The sequence below is a fragment of the Pelodiscus sinensis genome, chromosome 26 (assembly GCF_049634645.1).
Source record: "Pelodiscus sinensis isolate JC-2024 chromosome 26, ASM4963464v1, whole genome shotgun sequence".
Lineage (NCBI taxonomy): Eukaryota > Metazoa > Chordata > Testudines > Trionychidae > Pelodiscus > Pelodiscus sinensis.
The window spans coordinates 22315650-22330223 of record NC_134736.1 but is presented as its reverse complement, the minus strand read 5'-3'; the positions used below and the strand labels follow the sequence as shown (position 1 = coordinate 22330223).

The 14574-nt window shown below is 52.4% G+C and overlaps 5 non-coding genes across 5 annotated transcripts; 2 read left to right on the top strand and 3 right to left on the bottom strand.

Moving 5' to 3' along the window:
• Positions 1-4355: 4355 nt before the first annotated feature.
• On the bottom strand, positions 4356-4428 carry TRNAV-AAC (transfer RNA valine (anticodon AAC)). Its single transcript has one exon. It is a non-coding gene; the product is annotated as a tRNA-Val (tRNA).
• Positions 4429-4879: 451 nt separating this feature from the next.
• TRNAS-AGA (transfer RNA serine (anticodon AGA)) lies at positions 4880-4960 on the bottom strand. Its single transcript has one exon. It is a non-coding gene; the product is annotated as a tRNA-Ser (tRNA).
• A 661-nt stretch (positions 4961-5621) lies between these two features.
• Positions 5622-5694, top strand: TRNAA-AGC (transfer RNA alanine (anticodon AGC)). Its single transcript has one exon. It is a non-coding gene; the product is annotated as a tRNA-Ala (tRNA).
• A 5852-nt stretch (positions 5695-11546) lies between these two features.
• On the top strand, positions 11547-11619 carry TRNAF-GAA (transfer RNA phenylalanine (anticodon GAA)). Its single transcript has one exon. It is a non-coding gene; the product is annotated as a tRNA-Phe (tRNA).
• A 2069-nt stretch (positions 11620-13688) lies between these two features.
• On the bottom strand, positions 13689-13760 carry TRNAQ-UUG (transfer RNA glutamine (anticodon UUG)). Its single transcript has one exon. It is a non-coding gene; the product is annotated as a tRNA-Gln (tRNA).
• Between the last annotated feature and the right edge of the window lie 814 nt (positions 13761-14574).

The window sequence follows — 14574 nt, the reverse complement described above, 5'->3', positions numbered from 1 at the left end:
TCACAGTCTGGCTCGGTGCGGGCTCTGCAATGGGAAGATGTCCATGGAGCAGGCGTATGACAGCAGCACACGGCTCTGGTGGGCTGGGGAGGGAGGCCCAGCATCCAGAGGAGCGTTTCCAAGAGAAGCTTTTACTGACAGTGTCTGTCTCTGGTCTGATTTTACCGTGTGGTGAGACACTGGCACCCACAGCGGCATGGATGGGGTGGCTGGAGGGAGTGGCTGGCGGGCGGCTGGTAGGAGCAGTGGCAAGTGGCCAACAAAGTGGGTGAGATGCCTCCTATCCCCACCCCCCCAAGAGTGGGAGGTGAGCTCTGAAAACCACCTGTGAGCTCTTATCTGCCCTGAGCAAGGGCATCAACTGGGGTATGGAGAAAGTTTGGGCATGTGAATGGGACACTTACATGGCTGGACTTGCATTGCTGGCAAAGGACACTGCTCAATCCTCTTGAGCGGGGACTTACTTGTGGGTTGGTTCTGAACCCTGCTTGTGCCCAGGCCTGACATAACCTGCCCCACAGAATTCACACAGCAAATGGGGCTCTCAGAGCACAGGGGGAGTTTGGGGGCTCGTTGCTGGGCCATGGGGTGAATCATCAAACCAGCCCCCTCCTGTGGGGCCTGTGAGTGTTGCTGACTCTGGGCCTCTGCACCTAGGCATTGGCAAACAAAAGGTCTGGGGGCCACATGGAGACCCCGCTGGGCTGAGGAGAAAGTGGCTGGGATTTCACTTCGTTTGTGCCTGTGGGCTTGCCTGTCTGCAGCCTGGAAACCTCCTGGCTCCTCAGGCCACTGGTCTGGATGGAGCGTTACAGACGTCGGAATAATGGAATTGCTGTGTAGATGCTCCCATTGTTATTGCAGTATAATGGCCGTTATTCCCAAGGAACGCTGCAGTGTCGATGCAGCGTAGGAGAAATGCTGAGCAAGTGCTCCTGCAATGTCAGGAGAGACAGGGAAATGAGGTCACTTCTCTAGCTATCAAAAAGAAGACATGTCAGGAGTGGGATTTGAACCCACATCTCCATTCAGAGACCAGAACACCCCACTGAGAGAAAGGCAGGACCTTGACTCTGGCATCTTAGACCACTCGGCCATCCTGACACTTGTGCTAGCATTTTCAAGTGCAGCTTTCGTACATGTTTGAGTTGCTTGGGGAGGCCGAGGGGGCCCCTCTCTTTCCCCACCTAACAGCCGCTCTACAGCACAGCTGGGTTTATCTCCACTCACCCTCACTTACCCTTGTGGGGTGTTTTGCAAGGAGCTGACAAGAAGCGGAAGAGGGGAAACCGCTGGCCAGCAGAACAGAGACTTGGGATTCTCCTGTGCCAGGGAGTCTGTCTCACTGCCCTTGGGGATCCTGAGTTGGGCGGCTCCTGGGCTTGTTGGCTCCATACCAGGGGTGTCTCCTCTGCAGGGCGATGCTTGTTCCTGGGGCTAACGCTTATCCCTGGGACACACTTTGTGCAGGGACCGTTGCTGGTCTTTGTGCCACAGTACGTGTCTGGGACGTGGGAGTGAGGAACCTGCCCAAAACAGACACGTATCCACACAGCACCCCCCGGTTCTGCGTCCCCGGACTCCGGCCCTCCTCTGTCAGCCCCACACACTGCCCTGAGCCTCCCAGCCTGCACCCCCACACGTAGCTTTCTTACAGAAGCTGTTTTATCGCAGCCCTCTCACACCAGCCTCGGACCCGTAGGGGGTAGATTGTGCTGCCCCACCCCCAAAAGAGCCCTTGTGTGGCCATGCGCAGAGACCCCACCGGGGGATTGGCCCTGGTTGTCAGGCAGCTTGTGATGCTGCCACAGAGCACTCACCATGGGACCTGTAGGAAGGCTGCTCTCAGGGCACCTGGGACTCTGGGCTGGCGGCCGACACTCTGCGCTCCTGGCTTCCCTGCAGCTCTGTTCTCTTTGGAGACAGGCCGCTCTCTATTGCTGTGCGCACTCTTCAATAAAGAGCTTGTGACTGGACTTTGCTGGTGTTGCCTGTCTCTTTGCGGACAGACAATGAACCGAGCCGTCTGGGGTAGAGACCCTGACAGAGGCAACGATTCCCCACTGGCCAGGGCAGAGTCTCCCTCTGACACAGTCATGGAGCCTTCTCCCCCTGGTCCTGCCTCCCTCCCCTTCTCTAAGCTCTCAGGGTATGTCGACATGACAGAGTTTTCCCGTCTTCTGCAAGAAAATCGAAAGAACAGAGGGTTTCTCTGGCATTGGTGATCCTCATTCTACAAGGAAGAAGCCTTTTTGCGGAAGAGCTCTTTTGGAAGAACGCATGTGTGGTTGGAGAAGAAAGTTCTTTTGGAAGAAGAGGAAAGGGAGAAAAGCCCAGGTGCCCTGGTGGCCATTCCGTCCATAGCAATCCCAGCTTACATGCGAGAGAGCGTCCATTCAGTCTGGACTCTCTCTTTTGGAAAAGCAGATCACTTTTTTAATGCACTTTTGCAATGTGGACGCTCTCTTCTGGAAGAAGTTTTTTTTTGAAGATCCCTTCCAAAAAAAGCTTCTTCCGAAAGAAGCCTGCAGTCCAGACGTAGCCTCTGGGTACATCTGCAAAGCACACTTATTTCAAAAAACGCTATTTTGAAAAAAAATTAAATAGCTTGTTTCGAAACAGCATATCCACAGTAGGGGGAAGCCTCAAAATTAGTCCGAGGAAGATTCCCCTTAGGTGGATGCGCTACCTTTATTTAGAGCCTCAGGAAGCACCAGGGAGTAATTACTTTGAATGGCCCTGGGCAGGAGCTATTTCAAAATAGCAGCAGTGGAGCATCCACACTCCGGGTGTTTTGAAATAGCTATTTTGGAAGAGGCGTTATTCTTCCTGCAATGAGGTTTACAGATTTGGAACTAAGCCGTGACTGGCTTTTGAGGGGAGCAAGTAGGAAGAGGGAGAGGCCACTGGAGTCACTTGGCTCTCTGGGTGGCTCTGCCTGGGAAAAGAAAAACAGGTACCCCCCCATCAATGGAGAATGCAGCTATTGATCCAACTGCTTCTCGCATGTTAAGCAAGTTCTCTACCACTCAAGCTAATTCTTCCACTTGCTCGGGGCTAAGTCTTTTGGTGACTCTTCCCTTCTCCACAGGGACGTCTGTCTTCTAGGTCAGTTAGTTGTGGGAAAGGAGAAGGCTCCAATGAGGCTCCTCCTCACACTCGTGCTTGTGACCCTCATTCTCTCTCTGGCCTCAGGAGCAGATCTCAAGGAGACTCCCTGCAGCAAAGTCATGGGGGGGGGGGGTCTCTGAGATGGCCCCTGCCCTGCAGCCTGTCCCATCTGGCCATTGTCATGGACCCTCTGTGAGGTCATCACCTCCCAACCTCCTTTAGCCAATAAGCTGAGGGGCTGCAAAAGGCCCTTGTGATGTCACTGCCACACCCACCCCTGCCCTCCAGGGCTAATGTCCTGCCCCAGGCAGCCCCTTTGCCTGGCTGAGCTGCTCCCAGGGGTGAAAGTGACACATTTCTTACAGGGACTGTTCTATTGGGCACCACTCCTTGGGCATAGGGAGGCTCAAGGCAGGAAGTGGCGGGAGGGGTTGTGATAGGACAGTGCCTGTAAGAAATTACAGAGCAGAGTGGGAGGCTCAGGGAAGGGATTTGGGGGGCATATGGGTGAGGTAGGGCTCAGAATACAGAAGTCAGGATTCAGGATCAATGGGACTAGAATCCCAGCTCCCTCTGCTCTGGGCTCCCTGAGGCCTGTTATCAAACAAGGGATTTCTCTGCAGTGCACTGTGGAGAGAAACCCCTGAGCCAGTGACATGGACTGATCTGGTTCCAAGCAACCAAGGGGGTGTGTGTGTTCAGTAAATCTACATGTGACTAGATCCATCTAGCAGCCACAGGGCCTTTAGCCAAGGCAGCAGTGACTCTGAAGAAGGGTTGGGGGCTAATCAGAGGAACATGAGTGTCCAAGGCTGGGCAGAAATGGACGAGGGGACGTCACAGACACTAGCACATCAAGAGGTAGAGAGAGGCCCCTGCTGCACTTCCAGACATGCCACAGCCTGGATAGAACCAGGGATTTTCAGCTGTTTAATCTAAGACACTTGCCCCTGAGCTGCTGCCAACAGGCCAGGGGAGGAAGGCCAGGACAAGACCCTTTTAGCCACTGGGTCTGTGCAAGCTGGAGCCTCCTCCTACCAGATCTCTGGCCTGAGTCCTGAAAAGCCTCCAACAGGTGCCTGGCCTGACTCATCTGGCTTCCCCAGGCTGGCACCCAGGGGCATTCTCAGCTGATGTCACCCCCCTCTGTCACGTGGGAGTTGGGCTCATCCCAGGCACAGGTCTGGCAGAAGGAGCTCCGCTTACCTGGGCACCAAGGGGAGGTGCAATAAGAGGAGAGCCAGTGTTTCTGTCTGGCTTTGAACCAGGGACCTTTTGTGCGTTAGACAAATGTGATAACCACTACACCACAGAAACACCTGCAAAGAACTTAAATTCTGCTGGACTTAAACTTGGACAAATATTCTGCTACTAACTCTTGGCCAATGCTTCGGGGGAAAAGGCCGAGCAAGAGCAGGGAATAAGACACCCGTCTCCCCCCGCTACTTCTCTAGACCTTTGCTCCCAATACTGGGAAGGTGGCAGGGGCTTTGTGATGCAGGAGGGGTGACCCATGTCACATCCCCAGCATTGCCCCCCTGCAGGGATGGACTTTTGGGGACAGACCCAGACTCCCCCACCTCTCACACTCCAGAGCAGAGCAGCCCCCAGGAGTAGGGTGGCAGGAGCCAAGAGTTTACCTGAGACCTCAGGAATCCAGCATGAGGGACCATCCCAGGCCTCTCTCTGACAGGAGCAGAAGGGGAGGGTGTCTCAGGACTTGGGTAGCTTTTTGCCCTAGGAAGGAGGGTGACTAAGATACAGACATTGCTGTGATCAGGATTTGAACCTGCTCAGGGAAACCCATTGGATTTCTAGTCCAACGCCTTAACTGCTCGGCCACCACAGCTTTGAGAAGCTTGTCTCCTGTATGTAAATGTGGAGAAAAATTCTGTTACTAACGCCTTGGCCAACTCCGATTGCTGTGGGGTTAAGGAATTCTCTCTTGTTAATTCTGTGCCCTCAGGAAGGGACCAAATCCGAGGAGGCCGAGCCCCCACCTGGGGACTCCAACTCAAACCCTGAGACCAAGGGGGTTGACAATCCAGATGATCAATGTTTGCTGCACTTTTCCCTCCACTCAACTGTACCAAACCGCAAGGCCAACTTCACAATCCCAGTGGCTGGTGGAGATGTGCTGGTAGAGCCTCTGCCCGCTGAGCTGTAGCCTTCTGTGCCCAGGGAGCCAGACACTGCCAGGGCTGGAGGGAAATGGGGAATGGTCGCTCTTTGGGAGTCAAAGGTGTTTTCTGGGACCATAGAGTAGAACAGTTTTACAGCCCACCGGTGAGGAGGGGACCATGGCTTAGCGAGCCCGTTATGGTTTGACACAAGAGGCTTGCTCTTAAGACGCGTCTGTGTGATACGAGCACCACGTTCCAAGCCTCAGAGCTAGCCCTCAGTCTAGCCCTCAGAGTGGCCCTTTTCACAAAGGAGCCTTGGGCGGCTGCAGTGGGGACATTGTGGGCTCTGGGCTGAGGGAGGTGAGGCAGGAGAAGTCCTCACAGGCAGGGGAATTAGCTCAAGTGGTAGAGCGCTCGCTTAGCATGCGAGAGGCAGTGGGATCAATGCCCACATTCTCCAGCTGCAGATGAGTCATTTTCACTGTGAGGGGGCTCAGTGGCTCCTTCCTCTTCCTACCTGCTCTCCTGAAAAAGACATACCAGTTTCCCCTTTCTTTCCCCCCAGCAATTGCCATGCTGCAAAGAAGAGACCAGAGATAGCCAAACTAGCAGCCCATCCTGCTCTATTGTATAATAGCCAGTGTGTTGGCTATCTAAGCTTGGGTGCTCTGCATGAGCCAAGCCAGTTGTTTAAAAATTGTGGGTTCAAATCCCCCTGCAGTCACTTCAGCTGCTCACTGATTTCCAGGGCAGCTTTTACAGAACAAGGACTCCTTAGGCTAACACTGGGGTGGGCCTGAGTCCAGACTGTTCCCTGCAGACCCTGATGAGGGTGGGGGTTGCTCTGAAAGGCTGCAGGTACCATTGGCACCCTTTTGTTCCTCCCTGTCTTGTACCAATATTATGCAACACTCAGGCTATGTCTACACTACACTGTTCTTCTGGAAAAAGCTACTCAAATTGTGAACCCCAATTTGCGTGTCTTTTTCTGCTTCTTTTTTCAGAAGAGGCTTTTCCAACATTTGGCCTGTCTACACTGAGCCAAATGTTGGGGGGAAAAACCCTTTTTTGGAACATCCCTTCTTCCTCATAAAATGAGCTACAAAAGGATGCCCAAAAAGCACGTCGGAAGAGAAGCTGTGTTCTCTGGAGTAAAATCTTGTCTCTGTAGTGTAGAGAGAGCCCTGATGTGGCATCTTTTTTCAAGATTAGGGTGCAGCGTAGACAGAGGGTTGCAATATGATACACAATTTGAGCTACAGAAGTTGTCATTTTGAGCTTATTTCGAAAATGCTTTGGTGTCTATACAGAACGAAATATTGAAATAACCTGCTATTCCTTTAGTCCAGGCATGTCCAAAGTCCGGCCCGCTGGCCAATTGCGGCCCGTGTTCCGGTTTAATACGGCCCCCCAGGTAATTTGGCAATATCTATCTTTTATGGCCCCCAACGAATCCATATGTATTGAGATGAACACATTGTAAAATCTCAGTTAATGTCAGTTGGTCTAAATCAGTTATAAATATATTTGGACACAACATGTATACTTGGTGTTATGTTCCTGTTCATATTTTTTGAACTTAAAAGTTGACAGACAACCTTTATTACCAATAATATGTAATGTACTTTACAATGTTCCTGACATATATTTCAGCTTCCTGGATTTTTTTTTTCATCTGGCCTTCAGATATGAAAGGCAGAGTGATTTAACACCTGTTTAGATTTGTCATCCATGTGACGAAATGAAAAGTATGCCGTTTGCAATAAACTTTGCATAAAATAGTTAATTTGCATTTAATTTTAATGGTTCAAAGAATGTCAGGCAAAATGGTTGGCCCTCACACATGTTCACTTCATCAAATCTGGCCCTCTTTGAAAAAAGTTTGGACACCCCTGCTCTAGTCTCATTAACACAGACGCAATAGCAAAACTCTACTATTTTCATCACTACACTTTTAAACAAGGAAATAGAGGAGATAGATACCTAAATGGCTACATTACTAAACCTAAAATACAAATATCAAAAGAATAAACTTTCAGGCCCCCACACCTTGAGATTTGTAGCTCAAAGCCGGAGCTGCTGTGGAAGGAGGTGAAGCTACAGAAGCTGACAGGGGACAATCAGCGGACGGAGCGTTATTTTTTCTCCTCCCAGGGCTGATGTGGCTAGAACTGAGGAGAAGAAAATCCTCTTCCCTTCTCCTCAGAAGATGGAAATTGCAGTTGGTTCTCCTAAAGCTGGAACCCAGGATAAGACTTTTTTTCCCCCTAAAACCCTCATGAAAGCTGAGAGGGAATTTGCTAGTAGACTGAGAATGTAGGTTAAGGAAGGGTACAGGCCAGCATAGGGCTTGAACCCATGATCTTGAGATTAAAGCTACATCTAAACTGGCACCCTTTTCCGGAAATGCTTAAAACCGAACAGTTTTCTGTTATAAGTATTTCCGGAAAAAGTGCGTCTACATTGGCAGGATGCTTTTCCGGAAAAACACTTTTTCCGGAAAAGCGTCCGTGGCCAATTTTCACGATCGGGGCTTTTTTGCAGAAAACACTACTGTGCTGTCTACACTGGCCCTTTTCCGGAACAGTTTTCCGGAAAAAGGACTTTTGCCCGAACGGGAGCAGCATAGTATTTCCGGAAAAGCGGCTGATTTCTTACAGTAGATTGTCTAGTGCTTTTCCATAAATTCAAGGGGCCAGTGTAGACAGCTGGCAAGTTATTCCGGAAAAGCAGCTGATTTTCCGGAATAAGTGGCCAGTGTAGACACAGCCAAAGAGTCTCATGCTCTACCAACTGAGCCAGACTCTGTGCAATAAGTCTGTTCACACCCCATCACAGCATAGAACAAGCCAAGTGTTCTCAAGTTCCTGACTCAAGGCTCTTTCTTGCCCCTAATGAGGGGTTCAGGTCTGTTGGGAGAGTTGAGCTCAAATCCCCCTCCTGACACACCCACTTCTTTCCCCACAAGGAACAGCCCCATTTCCATCTCTCCAGGGACAGGAGAAGGGGCCGATATCACGATTTCTTTAGTGAAGCAGCAAGGGGAGATGGAGGGAATTCAAACTCCTTTGCAGGCTTTGTTATCATGGCACCAAAAGTGACAAGAGGGGTGTGATCTGGGGAGCCTGCCCCCCAGAAGGGGCGTTTGGGTGCACCCAGGGGCAGCAAGAATTCAGGCCCTTGGGCCAGTGCATTGGGGACAACCTGTGAGCCCTTCCATGAGCATTTTATCCTCCAACTGGGGAAGGCAGCTGGGCAGGACCAGCCTGCAGCCCACGTCCCTTTCAGCCCCAGGTGCAGGAGGTAACAGAGAGGGAAGGAAAGTCCATGGCCAGAGCCTCCTCCCAGCAGTCTGGCCCTGCGCAGAGTCTGTGCATGATGGAGCCTCTCCCAGCAGCATTCTGGCCTGTTCTCTGCAAAATGCTCAGCCTGTTTCATTTTCTGCAGGAACGAGTGGGATCCATGCGCCCTGTTCCCCAGTGACAAGTGTGTGTCCTCTCCCCCCTTTCCACAGACACAGCAAGCCAGGGGGTTGTGCACCTGCAGTGGCCCCTTCCTACATGGCCTCCAACAAAACTGGGGTGAAAAGCTGTTAGGCCCCAGCCCTCCTGTGCCTGGCCATGGCAGGAGCACTGACTGGAGACAGGTTGGAGGTGGAGCAGAATTAGCTCAACTGGAAAAGTGCATCTGATCCAGGGGTCAAAAGGGGCTGTGGCTGCTGCTGGCAGGGAAGAAGCTGGGAGGCAAGGTGCTGGCAGCAAGAGATTCCGGCTGCCTCTTTGTCCTGGGTCTCCATGTGCCATGCTGGCCGCCAGCCACCTTGACCAAACCTCAAACCAGCTGGACTAGTCAGCCAACATCACAGAGAGTCGCTAGTGGCCCTGTCAGAGAAGAGCCATTGGCAGCTGCAGAGACATTGCTGCAGTGGTCTGAGGCACCTTTCTTGAAAGGGCCACTGGTGAACTGCACTTGCATAGGCCGGCTAGCTCAGTTGGTTAGCGCATGGTGCTAATAACGCCAAGGTCATGAGTTTAAGCCTCATGTTAGCCACAGAAACGTTTGCTGGGATGACTACTTCCACCCCTGCCAAACATACACTTTAGCTGCTGAAAGGGCCATGGGTGAAGTGCATTTGCATGGGTAGGCTAGCTCAGTTGATTAGAGCATGGTGCTTATAATGCCAAGCTAGTCGGTTCAAGCCCCGTGCTGGCCATGGGTTGTTTGGTTTGGTGACTTGCTGAGTTTTGTTGTTGAAGGAGAAAACACAGAACTGGTAACCTGGGGAAATGACCCACCAGGTCTGGGCCCCTCGAAGAGGCAACAATTCCCCACTGGCCAGGACAGAGCCTCCCTCTGACACAGTCATGGAGCCTTCTCCCCCTGGTCCTGCCTCCCCCTTCACTCAGCTCTCACTGCTCGGTGCTGCCAGGGAGGGGCCTCACTGCGAGAGCCGCCTGGGCAGGTTCCTGCCACAGAGACACGTCCCAGAGCAGGACGGATGCTCAGACCGACGCTGAGTGTTGCTCAGCGCTGGGGTGAGACAGGGAAGGAAAAAGGGTCTAACGGCGCCTGCAGCCTTTCAGAACAGCTGTGAGTCCCACCCCCAAATACCAGCCCTTCCCTTGGGCTCTGCTGGGCACTATCTTGACTCAGGTCTCCCTGGTGTGTGGAGATGACATGGCAGCTCCGTGGGCAGAGTCCTGAGCCCCTGGCTGGGCAGGGCTCATTAAGCAGCTGTAGGGCTGGGCTGCTGCACAGCTTAGAGCAGGGGTGGGCAAGAATTGGGAACCACTCCCAGGGCTGCACTTTTCCATGCTATTAACAGAGGAGGTGTGGGTCTGGGATGGAGGCTGGCTGCAGACAGGAGTTTGGGGCAGAGTACTGGGCTGCAGGAATGGTTGCAGAGGGTTGGGTTGTGACCTGGGGCAGAGGACTGGGCTGCAGGATCTGGGAGGGGTGTGGGTTCAGGAGGGGGGCAGAGGGTTTGGTTTATGTGGGGTACCACAGGGTTGAGGGAAGGGAGGGGATGGGGTGCCAGAGGCAGGCTTTGGCTGGGAGACTTACCTGGCTGACTCCTCGCCAGCAGCCCAGCACATTTCTCAGGCAGCCTGCCCTGCTCCCACACAGGCTTCAGGGGCTATGTGGGTCGGTGAATAAGAGCCTGAATGGAGGGGGAATGGTGCTTCACATGGCCAGAAACCAGCCAATGGGATTGTGCCAGGAGCAGGGACACTAACAGCTTCACTCAGCTCTCAGGGTTCGTCTACACAGTGTGCTTGTTTTTCAATAGCTTGTTTCAAAAGTAGCACGTCCACACTGCAGGGAAGCCTCAACTTAGAGCCCCAAGAGGCCCTAGAGAGTAATGACTTTGAATGGCCCTGGGGAGGAGCTATTTTGAAATAGCAGCAGTGGAGCAGCCACACTCCGGCTATAGCAAAATAGCTATTTCGGAAGAGGCGTTATCCCTCAGGCAATGAGGTTTACAGATTCGGAGCTAAGCCGTGGTGGCTTTTGGGGTGAGTGAGTAGGAAGAGGGAGGGGTCATTGCATCCACTTGGCCCTCTGCTTGCAAAAACAAAAAGGAACCTGCTAATCACTGGGGGTATCAAGCCCACTATCTCTCACATACTAAGCAAGCTTTCCACTACTTGAGCTAATGCCCCTACTGTCAAGCTTTTAGACATTTTAGTGACTCTTCCCTTCTCCACAGGGACGTCTGTCTTCTAGGTCAGTTAGTTGATGGGGGAGGAGAGGGTTCCAACAAGCCTCTTCCTCACACTCATTCTTGTGACTCCCATTCTCTCTCTGGCCTCAGGAGCAGATCTCAAGGAGACTCCCTGCAGCAAAGCCATGGGGGGGGGGGGGGTCTCTGAGATGGCCACTGCCCTGCAGCCTGTCCCACCTGGCCATTGTCATGGACTCTCTGTGAGGTCACCACCTCCCAACCTCCATTATCCAATAAGCTGAGGGGCTGCAAAAGGCCCTTGTGATGTCACTGCCACACCCACCCCTGCCCTCCAGGGCTAATGTCCTGCCCCAGGCAGCCCCTTTGCATGGCTGAGCTGCTCCCAGGGGTGAAAGTGACACATTTCTTACAGGGCCTGTTCTATTGGGCACCATCCCTTGGGCTGGGGGAGGCTCAAGGCAGAAACGAGGGGGGTTTCAGTAAAGCTACATGTAAATGGATCCATCTAGCAACCACTGCCAGCCACACGCACGGGGGGAGTTTTTTGTGCAAGCAAAATTTGCAGTGGAGACATACTGGGGGGGCAGGTGAGCTGACAGGTGGGTGGGAAGATAGTTAGCTGAGGTGCCAAAGTAGCTCAGTGGGGAGAGCGTTTGACTGAAGATCTAAAGGTCCCTGGTTCAACCCCAGGCTTTGGCAAAAGCCTTTGTTCTTGAGTCTTGTCCCTTCTTTGGCTCCTCTGTGAAGAGCCCAGGTGTGCATCGTAGAAGGGCCTTGTCTGCCCTGCTGCTCCACCTTGGAGCCAGCAAGTCCTGCCCCTCCTCTACTGGAGACAGAAAAAGGAGCTCTCCTTAGAGCAGCATCAAGCCAGCCCCCTCAGAACACCTGCCCTTGCTGAGCTAGTGAAGCTCCTCTCTCCCTGCTGCTTTGTCCATCCTGGCAGGAACAGAATCCGGGACTCACCCAGTCAGGCTGGTGCCCAGTAATCCCAGACAGACGTGCACATCCACAGGCTGGCAGCAGCTGTTGTGGGACTCTGCAAATCCACCACTAGACCTGAGTCCCCACATGCCAGGCAGCCCAAGGGAGGGCTCTGGCGTCTCAACCAAACAGAGTTTCAGGCAGCAGGACTCTCATCAAACTGGGTTCTCAGAGCACAGAGGGAGAGGGAGTTTGGGGGCTTGTTGCTGGGCCATGGGGTGAAGCATTAAACCAGCCCCCTCCTATGGGGCCTGTGAGTGTTGCAGAATCTGGGCCCCTGTGACTTGGCAACAGCAAATAAAAGGTCTGGGGGCCACACACAGACCCCGCTGGGCTGAGCAGGAAGTGGCTGGGACTTTGCTTTGTCTTTGCCTGTGGGCTTGTCTGTCTGCAGCCTGGAAACCTCCTGGCTCCTCAGACCACTGGTCTGGATGGAGCGTTACAGACGTCGGAATAATGGAATTGCTGTGTAGACGCTCCCATTGTTATTGCAGTGTAATGGCCGTTATGCCAAGGAACGCTGCTGTGTAGATGCAGCCTAAGAGAAATGCTGAGCAAGGGATCCTACAATAGCAGGGGAGAGAGAGAAATGAGGTCACTTCTCTAGATACAAAATGGAGGATGTGTCAGGAGTGGGATTTGAACCCACATCTCCATTCAGAGACCAGAACACACCACTGAGGGAAAAACAGAACCTTGAGTCGGGTACCTTAGACAGCTCAGCCATCCTGGCTCCCCTGCAAACACCTTCAACTGCAGTTTTCTTACATGAGTGAGTTGCTCTGGGAGGCCAAAGGAGCCCATCAATTTCCACACCTAACAGCCGCTCTACAGCACAGCTGGGTTTATCCACACTCCCCCTCACTGACCGTTGCGAGGTAATTTGCAGGGAGCTGACAAGAAGTGGAAGAAGCTACAATAAGGCACCACTGAGAGTTGGACTCAGGATCTCTAGTTTATAAGGCAAGTGCTTTAGCCAGCTAAGCCTGGCATCCCCCTCTCACACTGCTGTAAAATTGTTCTACTTTAAGGTTCCAGACAACACCTTTGACTCCCAACATGCAGCCATTTCCCTTCAGCCTTCCCGCCCTGGCAGCGTCTGGCCCCCTGGGCACAGAAAGCTACAGCTCCGTGGGCAGGGGACTTTGGCTTCCTTGCCCATGGGATGCTGTTGCAGGAAGGGCTGCTCAGCAGGGGGTGGGGTTCACCTGTGGAGGAAGGGAAGAGTATTTGGGTGCAGACTGGCTAACCTAGTGGGGACACTTTAGAGTAGGTCTGATGGGGGCAAAGCCCACAGGTAAGTGAATCACATGGACACCTGGGAGATAGGCCAGAAATGGGAGAGAGCAGGGGCTGTAACAGCAGAGATAAAGGAGGGACGCGGGAACACTAGGAAGCAAAATCTAATCTGTGTCTTAGATGCTGGTACAGACACACAGGACTATGGGTAATAAGCAGGAAAAAGTTGGTATCACAGGGACTTAGTGGGATAATACACAACTAGAATATTGGCACAGAAGGGTACAGCTTGCTAGGGAAGGATTGGCAGGGGAAAAGGGAGGAGGACTTTCTTCAGATATGAAATCACGCACACACTGGGACTGAGGTGGAGAGGGACACAGGAGACAGACTTGTTACAGGAGTGAGGTTACAAGGGGTTTCTAATCAAACTCCTTAACCAATTGGCCATCACTACTTTGGGAGACTGATCTCCTGTTCTTGTGCAAAAAGCCTGCAGCATAGACATAGCAGTGTGAAAAACCTCACATTAACAAGCTCAAACCAGCAGGTCCCACTGAGATTTGAACTCAGATTGCAGGATTCAAAGTCCTGAGTGCTGCCCCTTACACCATGGGACCACTATGGTACAGTGTGTGTGGGTACTTGGGATACTCAGTTTTCCGTCTGGCCGCTGCACTTCTGGCTTCCATCCTGCTGCTTCACCCCTCTGGCTACGACTACACGGCACATTTATTTTGGAATAAGCTGGTATCGAATAGTGATTCCAAAATAGCTTATTTCGAACTAGCATGTCTACACTACAGGGAAACCTCAGAATAGTCCGAGGCAGGCTCCCCAGTGTACTCATTGACTCATAGACTTTCAGGTCAGAAGGGACCATTATGATCATCTAGTCTGACCCCCTGCACAGTGCAGGCCACAGAATCTCACCCACCCCTGCCAGAATAATCCTCTCACCTATATCTCAGATATTGAAGCCTTCAAATACTTTTAAGGCCTCAAAATGCAGAGAATCCTCCAGCTGTGATCTGCGCCCCATGCTACAGAGGAAGGCGAAAAACCTCCAGGGTCTCTGCAAATCTACCCTGGAGGAAAATTCCTTCCCGACCCCAAATATGGCGATCAGCTAAACCCTGAGCATGTGGGCAAGACTCACCAGCCAGACACCCAGAAATTCTCTGTAGTAACTCCTATAATCCCTCCATTGACCTATTTCCCACTGAAAATGAATGGTCAATTAGTTACCAAGATCATATCATCTCATCAACCCATCCCCTTATCATAGAATCATAGAACTGGAAGAGACCTCAGAAGGTCATCAAGTCCAGCCCCTCGCTCCAGGCAGGACCAATCCCATCTAAATCAACCCGGCCAGGGCTTTGTCAAGCCGAGACTTAAACACTTCTAGGGATGGAGACTCCACTACTTCCC